Source organism: Schistocerca serialis, chromosome 3 (genome assembly GCF_023864345.2).
Source record: "Schistocerca serialis cubense isolate TAMUIC-IGC-003099 chromosome 3, iqSchSeri2.2, whole genome shotgun sequence".
Lineage (NCBI taxonomy): Eukaryota > Metazoa > Arthropoda > Insecta > Orthoptera > Acrididae > Schistocerca > Schistocerca serialis.
Genome location: NC_064640.1, coordinates 544,908,274 through 544,921,301, shown reverse-complemented (window position 1 = coordinate 544,921,301; position 13,028 = coordinate 544,908,274).

Sequence of the window (13,028 nt, the reverse complement as noted above, 5' to 3'; positions counted from 1 at the left end):
TTTCTACATAGTTTCCATAGCGATTGAGGCACTTATCGTATCTCTTCACAAGCTTTGAAATTCCTTCTGCATAAAAATCACCCGCTTGTGCCTGGAGCCAGCCTGTGACCGCATCTTTGAGCTCTTCGTCGTCATGAAACCGCTGTGACCCGAGCCATTTCTTCAAATGCATGAAAATGTGATAATCACTTGGCGCCAGGTCTGGGCTGTAAGGTGGATGGTTGATAACGTCCCACTTGAAGGACTCAAGAAGGGCCGTTGTTCTGCGAGCAGAGTGAGGACGGGCGTTATCGTGCAAAAAAAACGATACCGGAAGTCAGCATACCACGGCGTTTGTTCTGTATAGCCCGTCGTAACTTTTTTATTGTTTCACAGTACACGTCTTGATTAATGGTCGTACCACGTTCCATGAATTCAACCAATAACACGCCTTTGGCATTCCAAAACACCGTTGCCATCAGTTTTCTTGCAGAAAAATCTTGCGAGGCTTTTCTTGGTTTGGTAGGCGAATTTGAATGTGCCCACATCTTTGATTGTTCTTTTGTCTCAGGGTTCACGTACTTAATCCAGGTTTCGTCACCGGTCACGATTCTGTTTAACAATGGTTCTCCTTCGTCCTCATAACGTGACAGAAAGTCTAATGCAGAGGCCATTCTTTGAGTTTTGTGGTGGTCGGTAAGAATTTTTGGCACCCATCGTGCACAGAACTTACGGTAACCCAATCTTGCTGTCACTATCTCGTACAAGAGAGTCTTAGAAGTATGTGGAAAACCAGTAGACAACTCCGACATTGAGTAACGTCGATTTTCACGAACTTTTGCATCAACTGTCTGAACGAGTTCGTCAGTCACCAATGATGGTCTACCACTCCTCTCTTCATCATGAACGTTTTCTCGTCCACTTTTAAATAAACGTACCCATTCACGGACAACTCCTTCACTCATAACTCTTGGTCCATACACGGCACAAAGCTCACGATGAATAGCTGCTGCAGAATATCCTTTGGCTGTAAAAAACCTTATGACAGCACGCACTTCACATTTGGCGGGGTTTTCTATTGCAGCACACATTTCAAACTGCCACAAAAACTAAACTAGCGCAGGTACGACGTTCACTCGACCACGGCTTGATGCCGACTGACCTGTTGAGTGCGTGAACGCACAGATGGCGTCGCTACTCCCCCCACAACCCGCACTGTGACCCATCGGAGGTTACTTTCTGAACCGCCCTCGTACATCAGTTTGAACCTGCTACCTGTATTCAAGACTTTGTTTCCATGTAAAATTTTAACACCCCTCCCCAACACCCATATATACACATATCTCTCCATTACTAAACTGACAACTCCTTGATGCCTTAGGATATACTCTATGAAACGAAGTTGTGCTAAAAAATTTCTTGTTTTCCCCAGTTTGACTCAGTATCTTCTTATCAGTTATTCGATCTGCAGCGCCACCACAGTTTTTCGGCGCTACTGAGAAAAATTGTGGCATTGCCATGGCTGTTGCAAAAGATCAGCGCCGACCAAACATCATTACGTCAGATGCAGCAATGCCACTCGCAGATTCCCACATTGTGCTCCAGGAATATGGCTGGCACCGCCATAACGACGACACAGCAGAAAGGCGTTGGTAGGCCAGTAACGGCACATCCAATCAGCAGACGTCTTATCCTCTGCATGGTTGCAAGCTGTGATTTGCAAAGCAACTGCGCTCCGTCCCAACATAAATTAACATTATTTTCAGTCAAAGTTGTCTCAGTCTGGTAGGTACTATTTAAGAGGAGAGGTGTTGCCGCTCCAAGAGACGACATGAGGCTAGAAGCAGCCACCATGTTACTTGGCATCCACAAACCGTGGGCCCCTGTTGCTGGTTTTAAGATCAGTGCTGTGAGCTTAGCATCTTCCAGCCTGTGGGCCAAATACCAGCTGCAACCAGTCTTCCGCCATAGAAGGCAGTCTTTTGAGGCCATTCCCACCTGTTGAGTCAATCTTTAACACTCACTGTCTTCAGCACACACTATGGAGTACGTTGCACACCAAAATGTTATAGTTTGTTCTTCAGTAAAATGTATGACTAATAGTGAAGTTTTTATGAGCAGCCACCGAACATTATCCCGACAACAATCCACCACCTCAACTCAGAACTGTACTTGTAGAGGTCGTCCATCCTGGACCTCCACATTTCGATGTCAGAAGTGTGTGTCACGTCTAAATTTCAATGACAGAGGAACCTTACCAGCCACTCTCCCTGAAGACGATGACTCTTGACTACCTCAGGGTTGCAGATTCGTCGACACACAGCATCAGTGTGCAGTGGGTGAGTGGATTGACTGTTCTATTTTATCCCCTGCGACTATCACGTCGAGTCATTGCACCTTTCAGCAGCTTTTCAGTTCTGTTTTCATGTGTGACATGTGGCAAGTAAGTTCTGACTGTGTTCTGACGATGTGTAAATATGAACGTTGTTTCTGCCTATCATCAATGATTGTGTCTCATTGTCTGGAAGTGTATAAGGTGTTAACCATGCGTAACTTCTTAGGAGGGGAAGGTGAGTTTTGTCCAGAAGTCGGAGTTTTGTGGTAGATTTCGCCGTTTTTAATATGCAATGTATTTCGTTTTAAGCAATAAATGTGGCTCACTACGTGTAATTCCGTAAAGTGGTAGTCATGAGTAGCCGCTCAATGGGAGAAGTTAAGTTACAGTAAGTGTTAGGGTAGAATTAGATTAAGTGTCCTTGTCGTCATACTGTTTTGTTCTCCTCGTTCTTTGTTTGCATAATTAGTAAGGTATACCCAGCGGAGAGATTGCGAATTTCGGCAGCATGGACCAGATGAGGAGAGAAGTGCATGTGCCGATGATCTTTGTGTCTTGCAGAATGCAACTGCAGACAGTAACTTTGTTGTAGATATTTAGGAGGTGACACAGAAAGCTATGAATATCGCAGATTGTATTGCAGATGTTTTGCGTCCTGAAACGGTACAGACGCATTTAGTATTTCCGAAGGCCGCAGATTCGGCACCATCTGTAACGGCACTGCGTCCTCAGAACGTGGGAGGAGAAGAAGGAGGAAATGTGTTTGTAAGGTTTATGATAGGGCCGACAAGGCTTGTGCCAGTGGGTTAGGAGATTGACAAAAGCGACAACACTTGCAGTGTAATGCGTGATACAGGCGAAGGCTGCTGTGCAATCCCAGGGCTAGACTTTCCCATCAAGCATCATGCAGAAACTGACTTTCGTGGACGGGCGGTGGAACTCAAGGGGATAATGTTCAAGCTGGGGGAAGCTGTCACCAGTGAAATACTATCGCAAGGTTCGTTTATCATGACAGGACAAATACGGGCAAATTCATTAAGCCTTAATTTGCATGATATAGTGCCCCAAGACACTGGGAAGTTGCTTTAGGTAACCGAAGGTGTTGCTAACTTATACGATTCTGCACTTCGCCCCTAGGTGGGGAACTATCGTTAAGTACGCAGCGTTTAGTGATTGAGAGCACTTCTCCTGTCTGTACTCACGCTGAGACGTTATCTGAATTCCATCCTTGTGACTGGGAGTTCGAGTTTCTTGTCTGTAGAATACAGAAAGGAGAAGATAGTATTAGATTATACTAGTCAGAGGACCACCTTCGCCATCCTAGTGGTTAATGAGTTTTTTATTTTGTGGCTGGAGTTCTTCCATCGTTGCAGCCGTGTGCGAGAATCATCACTCCGACGCATGGGACGCAGTACATTCTCTGATATTGCTAATTGCTTCGGCTTATAAGGGCAATAAAGCTGAACAGCTGTGATGGTGTAAGTTTCATTTCCGCTGAGGTTGCACACCACTGTAGATCATCTTTGAAAGTAGTGTCTTCTAGTGTTTGGGACGTAGATGATATCAGTCATCTCGTGTTATTTATATTAGATCACGTGGCCATAAAAAGCGGCACATTTGGGCAGTTTATTAATAATGTTAGTCAGGAAATTCATTTGTATCTCTTTATGTCCAATGCACATCGACATATAAACGTTTCTAATAGGTAAAGGGGTTTTAATCTACAATAAATGCATAAGCAGAAACAACATCAGTATTTAGTAGTTACTAGTTCCCTAAATTTATTTCTATGTTGCAATTTATATGTTAAAGAACAAGTAGGAGGAAATAATATCACCATTAAGAAATCCTAAGACCTGCTTCAGGGGGTAGTCAGACAGAGCCGAATCTTTATATTTGCGTTCAGTATTTTCCATTGTTCACCTTCATTTTTACACCCGCCTGGAGCAGCATCTTGGAAACCATACAAATACCTTCCAGTAACACTTCCTAACACTGAAATTTAAATTCGATGTTAGTAAATCACGCTTTTTTATTAATAATTTTCTTGCTATAGTCATTTTTCATTTTATATCCTCTCTACTTCGGTCATCATCTGTAATTTTGCTGCCCAATAATCATTTTACTATCTTATTTCGTAATCTGATTCCCTTAACAGTACCTGATTTAAAACTCGCCGTACCAAGGGACAGGGAAGGGTTTCTTTATGCCTACCTTCTCAGAATATTGTAATCTACCCATTTACATTATATTTTAAAATTTTGAAAAAAATAAATATGTGATTTTTAATGATTTCTTCTGCCAGATTACGTAGTTGTTTTTAATTTTTCACAAAATCTTAACGCAAAAATTTAGGTCTTGTTATTAGATGTGAATTTTCAGAACAGGTGTCATAATCATATTTCCAGGTTTAGAACCCTTCTTACACACAAATATATCTTTAAAAAGTATGTTGTGCGTAAAAGACAACGAAAATTAACGAAATCCGTATTTCTCTGTGTTGGTCATACAATACGCCCGCTTCAATAGTACACGTTATGGAAAATCCTTTGGTACTGCTAGGTTTAATTCGAATAGGTGACATTACCTTTCATTTAGTTTCATTGAGGGTTATGTTATAATCCCTTTAAAGGGCACACTCTGTTCCAGTCAACTGTTATTCTAAGTGCTTTGATGTCTCTGAAAGAATTGCAGTGTTACCAGTAAACTTCATAACGTTTATTGCTTCTCCCTGATATTTAATTCTGTTTACAGATTTATCGTTGTATGCTTTACTGCTTGTTCGGTGTAGATGTTGAATGACATCGAGTGTAGGCTACCCGAATGTGTCACTCCCATCTTCAATTTGCACAACTAGAAATCCAGCAGACTGGCTAAAATTTACAGATGCGCGCAATTTGGCACGGACTTCAATGCGAGATTCTTTTAATAGGTTCCACAACGAAACATTGTCTCGAAATTTGGTAGAAAATCCGAAGAAATTCTGGTCGTATGTAAAGTACACAAGCGGCAAGACGCAGTCAATACCCTCGCTGCGCAGTGCCGATGGTACTGTTACCGACGACTGTGCCGCTAAAGCGGAGTTATTGAACGCAGTTTTCCGAAATTCCTTCACCAGGGAAGATGAATGGAATATTTCAGAATTTGAAACACGAACAGCTGCTAGCATGATTTTCTTAGAAGTAGATACCTTAGGGGTTGCGAAGCAACTCAAATTGCTTGATACGGGCAAGTCTTCAGGTCCAGATTGTATGCCGATTAGGTTCCTTTCAGATTACGCTGATACAATAGCTCCCTACATAGCACTCATATACAACCGCTCGCTCACTGATAGATCTGTACCTACACATTGGAAAATTGCGCAGGTCGCACCAGTGTTTAAGAAGGGTAGTAGGAGTAATCTATCGAACTACAGACCTATATCATTGAAGTCGGTTTGCAGTAGGGTTTTGGAGCATATACTGTATTCAAACATTATGAATCACCTCGAAGGGAACGATCTATTGGTACGTAATCAGCATGGTTTCAGAAAACATCGTTCTTGTGCAACGCAGCTAGCTCTTTATTCGCATGAAGTAATTTCCGCTATCGACAGGGGATCTCAAGTTGATTCCGTATTTCTAGATTTCCGGAAAGCTTTTGACACCGTTCCTCACAAGCGACTTCTAATCAAGCTGCAGGCCTATGGGGTATCGTCTCAGTTGTGCGACTGGATTCGTGATTTCCTGTCAGGAAGGTCGCATTTCGTAGTAATAGACGGCAAATCATCGAGTAAAACTGAAGTGATATCAGGTGTTCCCCAGGGAAGCGTCCTGGGACCTCTGCTGTTCCTGATCTATGTAAATGACCTGGGTGACAATCTGAGCAGTTCTCTTATTTTGTTCGCAGATGATGCTGTAATTTACCGTCTAGTAAGGTCATCCGAAGACCAGTATCAGTTGCAAAGCGATTTAGAAAAGATTGCTGTATGGTGTGGCAGGTGGCAGTTGACGCTAAATAACGAAAGTGTGAGGTGATCCACGTGAGTTCCAAAAGAAATCCGTTGGAATTCTATTACTAGATAAATAGTACAATTCTCAAGGCTGTCAATTCAACTAAGAACTTGGGTGTTAAAATTACGAACAACTTCAGTTGGAAAGACCACATAGATAATATTGTGGGGAAGGCGAGCCAAAGGTTACGTTTCATTGGCAGGACACTTAGAAGATGCAACAAGTCCACTAAAGAGGCAGCTTACACTATACTCGTTCGTCCTCTGTTGGAATATTGCTGCGCGGTGTGGGATCCTTACCAGGAGGGATTGACGGAAGACATCGAAAGGGTGCAAAAAAGGGCAGCTCGTTTTGTATTATCACGTAGTAGGGGAGAGAGTGTGGCAGATATGAAACGCGAATTGGGATGGAAGTCATTACAGCAAAGACATTTTTCGTCGCGGCGAGATCTATTTACGAAATTTCAGTCACCAACTTTCTCTTCCGAATGCGAAAATATTTTGTTGAGCCCAGCCTACATAGGTAGGAATGATCATCAAAATAAAATAAGAGAGATCAGAGCTCGAACAGAAAGGTTTCGGTGTTCGATTTTCCCGCGCGCTGTTCGGGAGTGGAATGGTATAGAGATAGTATGATTGTGGTTCGACGAACCCTCTGCCAAGCACTTACATGTGAATTGCAGAGTAGTCATGTAGATCTAGATGTAGACGTAGATGAAGTAGCAGAATTTATGTACTTCTACAAGATTTGGTTTTTGATGGGGTGGGGCTGTGAAATACATCTACAGCCTCATTACTCCTCTCTTATTTTTACCTGAGGAGAGCAAAATTCATATTTCAGTGCATATACCGCAAAAATTCAGACTTTGATATAGGACAACATGGATTCCCAGGGATTCACATGTTACCAGTTGTGGAGGAACTTGTGGGAATGAGCGTCTATCCTATTTCCGAATATTAAATGTGATTTTGTAAGTTCCAGAAGAGTAGAGTATATTGAGATAACTATTTATAGATCGAAAGGTAAGCCAGTTCCGTTCTAACCCACTAGCGAGAACAAATACAAATCACAGTTGGAGATGCAGTAAATGGGAATGACGTTAGAGTGTATTGTGGGATTGGAGAAGTATGTACAACCAAAACTTATATCATTTTGATGGCTTTACGCCTCTTATCTTCAGATATCATTTTTAAATGACGAATGGTGGGCAAGGGAAGTTGCCAGCTCACAGTATCTCTGGAGAAACAGCTTTTCATCTAAGTATAATTTGAGGCGTAAATGTAAAAGTCCGATATCAGAAACTTCTCTGTCGGGGGGCGCCTGATTCAAATGCTTTAACATTGTCATTGTCCATGCCAACAGGAGGTGCAGTGCAGGTGATTTCTCCAGTTCTAATTGGTTGGACGCCGCTTTCAAGAGCTACAAATACCTTTATTTTTTAAAAGCAATAACATAACCGATTGCGTATAAGTATTACAGTAATCTAATAGCAAACATACCGTGAAAAATTCTTTCATCAGCGTGATATCAGTTCCTACATTTCGCGCTATTTCTCCCTTGTCAGAGAGCTTCTCGCACAAAGACATTCTAACATTGTCAGCTGCTTATTCCAGCGACTATCATTAGACTGGCTTATTTATCGAACAAGAGCATTAAGAAGACCACTTTTCTTTAAGTAGGGGAAGCGTTCTTTCGCCCCAATCAAAAGACCATGAACTTATGGACAACTGAAGCATGTATACTCCGCATTAAAATTATTTCGTAGCCCTGTATTTGAAATATGGCAGGAACAATTCAATCGTGAATATATCGCGCAGTGCAACGACAATGTTGGTACCTTCCTCATTCGTGTGCTGCATATCTTTCAAAGTACTGTGGTGGATACTAAGAGACTTAAATCGTCTAAATAATCCTCTTAGAATGTTACCACCCGTTTTTGGTTCATCTGGAAACTGAGTTGTAAACAAAATGCGAGATCTGAGAGTCCAGTCAATGAAACAGGAGACAGTACACGTCAGATAATAGTTTCTTCTCGCGCTGGATGTCATCATTTCTCTAGTTGCTGAGTATTCATTTTGTGTTATATGAGCAATTACCTCAGGCATAATTATAAGTCGTAAGCTTTTAGCACTTTTTGCCATTTACCTCGACACAGTTGTGGGGTGAGATATAATGACCTTTGCAGTGTCTACTAACGTCGGAACAAGATCCCTAAGACCATTATCTCTCATAGTTCCATACGACCTTACGTCTTGTGCACACATAGCCACGCATTTATCGACAGTTATCAGTTATCTCCTGGGCAGGTTTAGGAAGTCGTTTCTCCTCCACATAAGACCCTTGTTTATTATACACGCATGGATGGCGAGAAAGCCGGCCGGAGTGGCCGAGCGGTTAAAGGCGCTACAGTCCGGAACCGCACGACCGCTACGGTCGCAGGTTCGAATCCTGCCTCGGGCATGGATGTGTGTGATGTCCTTAGGTTAGTTAGGTTTAAGTAGTTCTAAGTTCTAGGGGACTTATGACCACAGCAGTTGAGTCCCATAGTGCTCAGAGCCATGGCGAGAAATGTGCGAAGTGCCACTTGGGCCTTCAGCATGAGAGTAAATTGCTTCTAACAGCGAACAGCAATCAAAATGAACGCTTTTCCTCACGCCATCCACAATAGTCTTCAACACGGTCGCAACTGAACTTTTAAGATTCGCTTTATGCTGTGTGGTTCTCTGCTCACCACTTATTAAACTTCCTTTTACATGCCTTTTTCTTGACATGTGCTCCTTCTTCTGCAAACCCCTTATAGATTCCACCCTCATTCTTGCATTATGAAAAAAATGAGGAAATCACACCCTCCACTCGTATCCCGTAGCTGACAACTGCGGTCAGTGCTACCAACAGCCCGTAGGCGGCAGCACACCAGTGCTTGCGCATGGCACTGGTGCAGTGACGTCACGGTCTCGCTCAGTGCGTAACCGTGAGGCCGCGGCTCATGGGCTGCATCCCCATGCGCGACTCTGCTGAGCCCGTTATGTACAAGTGCTTTCGCAACTGTACTGCTCGGCCCTTTGGGTGACGTCAGGAACTCGCTCAGCCCGAGATTGCTGTAGTCGAGTGTGGTCGCACGACTCTGCACTGTGCGGACCGTCGGTCCTCGATGCGGCTGCCCCGGCTGAACAGGCAGCGCGAGGCAAGGCTCGCACGGCTGTCATGGCTACGGTCCTGGACGGGCTGCGTCTCGATGCCCACTTCTGATACAAAGTGCAGAACCAGAGCTCACACTCCGCCTGTTGTCACCGACCGACTTACATCATACAAACCAACTGCGACGTCACTCCAGCAGTGGCATCATTAATTCCCACGGGCAGGTACGTCACTGAACTGACTTAAACTCTTATCCCCAGAACATTGAAACCTTTCAAATTCTTAGTTAGTGTATCTTGTACAAATATCTCCCATGAAAATAAAAAGGATTTGTCAAACTGTTTATTTAAAACATGTCAAATAGCGTATTGTTTTTTCTTGTATAAAACATTCTTGTAAATGTGTTGTACACAACTTGAATGACTACTCATATATCAGCCAGTATCGTAGTCAAATGATCCGTAGGCACATGTAAGATACCAAGAAAATCTTTCTTTCTTTATTTTTATGAAAAATGTGTGTACCAGTGAGACCACAAATGGTAATAAGTACATGTAATACTTTCTATGAAGATGAAGAACAGAGAAGCCTTCACACATTTTCTGTGATTAGCTAGGAGATGCCTTCCTGTTTCGTATCGTCCTTTCTTCTTCAGCTTCCGCTATGAAATCATCTACCTTGTTAGCTCGTAAGTACCATGAATATATTTAAATATATTTCAATTAATACGTTTCACATGATTAATTTAATAAACTAAACATATCTCTTTGTATCAATGTCTTTATCAGCTTAGTGTTCAGCTATTCGTATTGGAGGCACATCTGTAACTTTGCGTTTCTCCCGAACACCAACCTGGAGTAATAGGAAATCACAACAGGAATCAACAAGCACAGCTCAGCTTTGTGTCGGCTATTCGTGATACAGGTGCAAAACTGCTGACATGAAGCCTGTCAGCCATTGGTGTGATCCAAATACTGATTAGCAATTTCTCAGTTCTTTTATGGTGCACTAACGAAACTGCAGTCTTTCAGAAACGAAGTCCGATACTCAATACAGCATAATTCGATTGACCGATCGCGTTGTGCACTTGCCTTAGGAAAATTACATTGGAGCAACATGTGTAAGTTTGCGCTTCTCTCGAACACCAACCTGGAGTAATAGGAAATCACAACAAGAATCAAGAAGCACTGCTGAGCCCGTTATGTACAAGTGCTTTCGCAACAGTACTGCTCGGTGCTTTGGGTGACGTCAGGAACTCGGTTAATTTCAACTGACATTACTGGGCTGACTACCTGCTGGGAAGTGGTAGGTTAACATGACTATCTTCTTTACATTCTCTATGTTCCTTCCACCTTCGCAAGCAGGCAAGGTAACAGTTACAGCTCACAACTTCAACTCGCTCATCCACCTACCAGAGATGTTGTTGGTATTTTTGGGTAGGGACCACTTATACTGTGGTCACTCCGTGTGTGGTTGCAGTTTAACGTCATATCAGAGACTCATCTGTTTACAACAACAAAATACTACAAGAACACCTACATCAGTTCTTTGCATCGGCCAATAGTGTGAGATAAATACCTTTTCTCATACGAGAACGAGCAGCGTAGGTAATTCGGAGCAATATAGAAACGTCTTTTGCCATGTCAACAGCCGAGGGCGCTGAATCACATTAGTTCTACCTTACTCATGAGTTCTCCCAGAAAAGAACTTGCAAAACAGTGAACCAGAATCACACCTCTCCCTCTCGCCCCCTTCCCCAATTTTGTTGTTGTGGTCTTCAGTCAGAAGATTGGTTTGATGCAGCTGCCCAAGATAGTCTATTCAGTGCGAATCTCTTCAGGCTGCACAGTTAATGCAATGTACATCAGCTTGAACCTGCTAACTGTATTTAAGACTTTGTCTCCCTCTACAACTTTAACACCCTCCCCCCTCCCCCACACTCACATATACACACTTCTCTCCATTACTCCATTACCAAACTGAAAATTCCTTGTTGCCTCAGGACATGACCTATGAAACAAAGTTGTGCCATAAATTTATTGTTTTTCCCAGTTCTACTCAGTATCTTCTTATCAGTTATTCGATATGCAGTGCCACCACTATTTTTCGGCGCTACTGAGTTAAATTGTGATGTTGAAATGGCTGTTGCAAAACATCTTAGGAGTGAGCCAGCTCAGAGCCGACCAAACACCATTATGTCAGATGCAGCAATGCCACAGGCAGATTCCCACATTGTGCTCCAGGAAAGGGGCTGGCACCGCCATAACGACGACACAGCAGAAAGGCGTTGGTAGGCCAGTTGCTACACATCCAATCAAGAGACTTCTTATGGTTTACATGGTTACAAGCAGTGATTTGCGAAGCAAGAATGTTCTGTCCGATCATAAATTGCCACTATTTTCAGTCAAAGGTGTCTCAGTCTGGTATCTACTGTCTTCGAGAAGAGGTGTATGCCACTCCTCGAAGCGACATGATGCTTCAAGTAACCACCACGAGATTTGGCCTCCACTACCTGTGGGCCCCTGCTTCTGGTTTAAGATAAGTGCTGTGGGCTTAGCATCTTCCAGCCAGTGCACCAATTACCATGTGCATTGTAAGGTTTATGATCGAGCCGACAAGGCTTGTGCCAGTGGGCCAGGAGACTGACAAATGTGACAACACTTGCAGTGTAATGCGTGAGCAAGCCGGAGTGGCCGTGCGGTTCTAGGCACTGCAGTCTGGAACCGAGCGACCGCTAAGGTCGCAGGTTCGAATCCTGCCTCGGGCATGGATGTGTGTGATGTCCTTAGGTTAGTTAGGTTTAACTAGTTCTAAGCTCTAGGGGACTAATGACCTCAGAAGTTGAGTCCCATAGTGCTCAGAGCCATTTTTTTGTAATGCGTGATGCAGGCGAAGGCTGCTGCGCAGTCCAAGGACTAGACTTTCTGATCAAGCATCATGACGAAACTGAGTTTTGATAACGAGCGGTGGAACTGAGGGGGATAACTTTAAAGCTGGGGGAAGCTGTCACAATCGAAATACTGTTCTAAGGTTCGTTTATCATGATAGGAGAAATGCGGGCAAAGTCACTAAGGCTTAGTTTGCATGATATAGTGCCACAAGGCATTGGGAAGTTGGTTTGGGTGACCGATTGTGTTGCTAACTTATACGATTCTGGACTTCCCCTTCGGGTAGGGAATCGTCGTTGAGTACGCAATGTTCCCTGATTGTGAGCGCTTCTCCTGTCAGTACTCACGTTGAGACGTTATCTGAATTCCGTCCTTGTGGCTGGGAGTTCACGTTTCTTGTCTGTAGAATACAGACAGGAGAAGATAGTGTTAGATTATACTAGTTAGAGGACCGCCTTCTGCCGTCCTAGTGTTTAATGAGTTTTTTATTTTGTGGCTGGAGTTCATCCATCGTCGCAGACGCGTACGAGAACCATCACTCCGACACTAGGGAAGCAGTACATTCGGTGATATTGCTAATTGCTTCGGTTTATTAAGGCTATAAAGCTGAATAGCTGTGATCACGTAAGTTTCAATTCCTCTGAGGTTGCAAACCACTGTAGATCATCTTTGTAACTAGTGTCTTCTAGAGTTTGG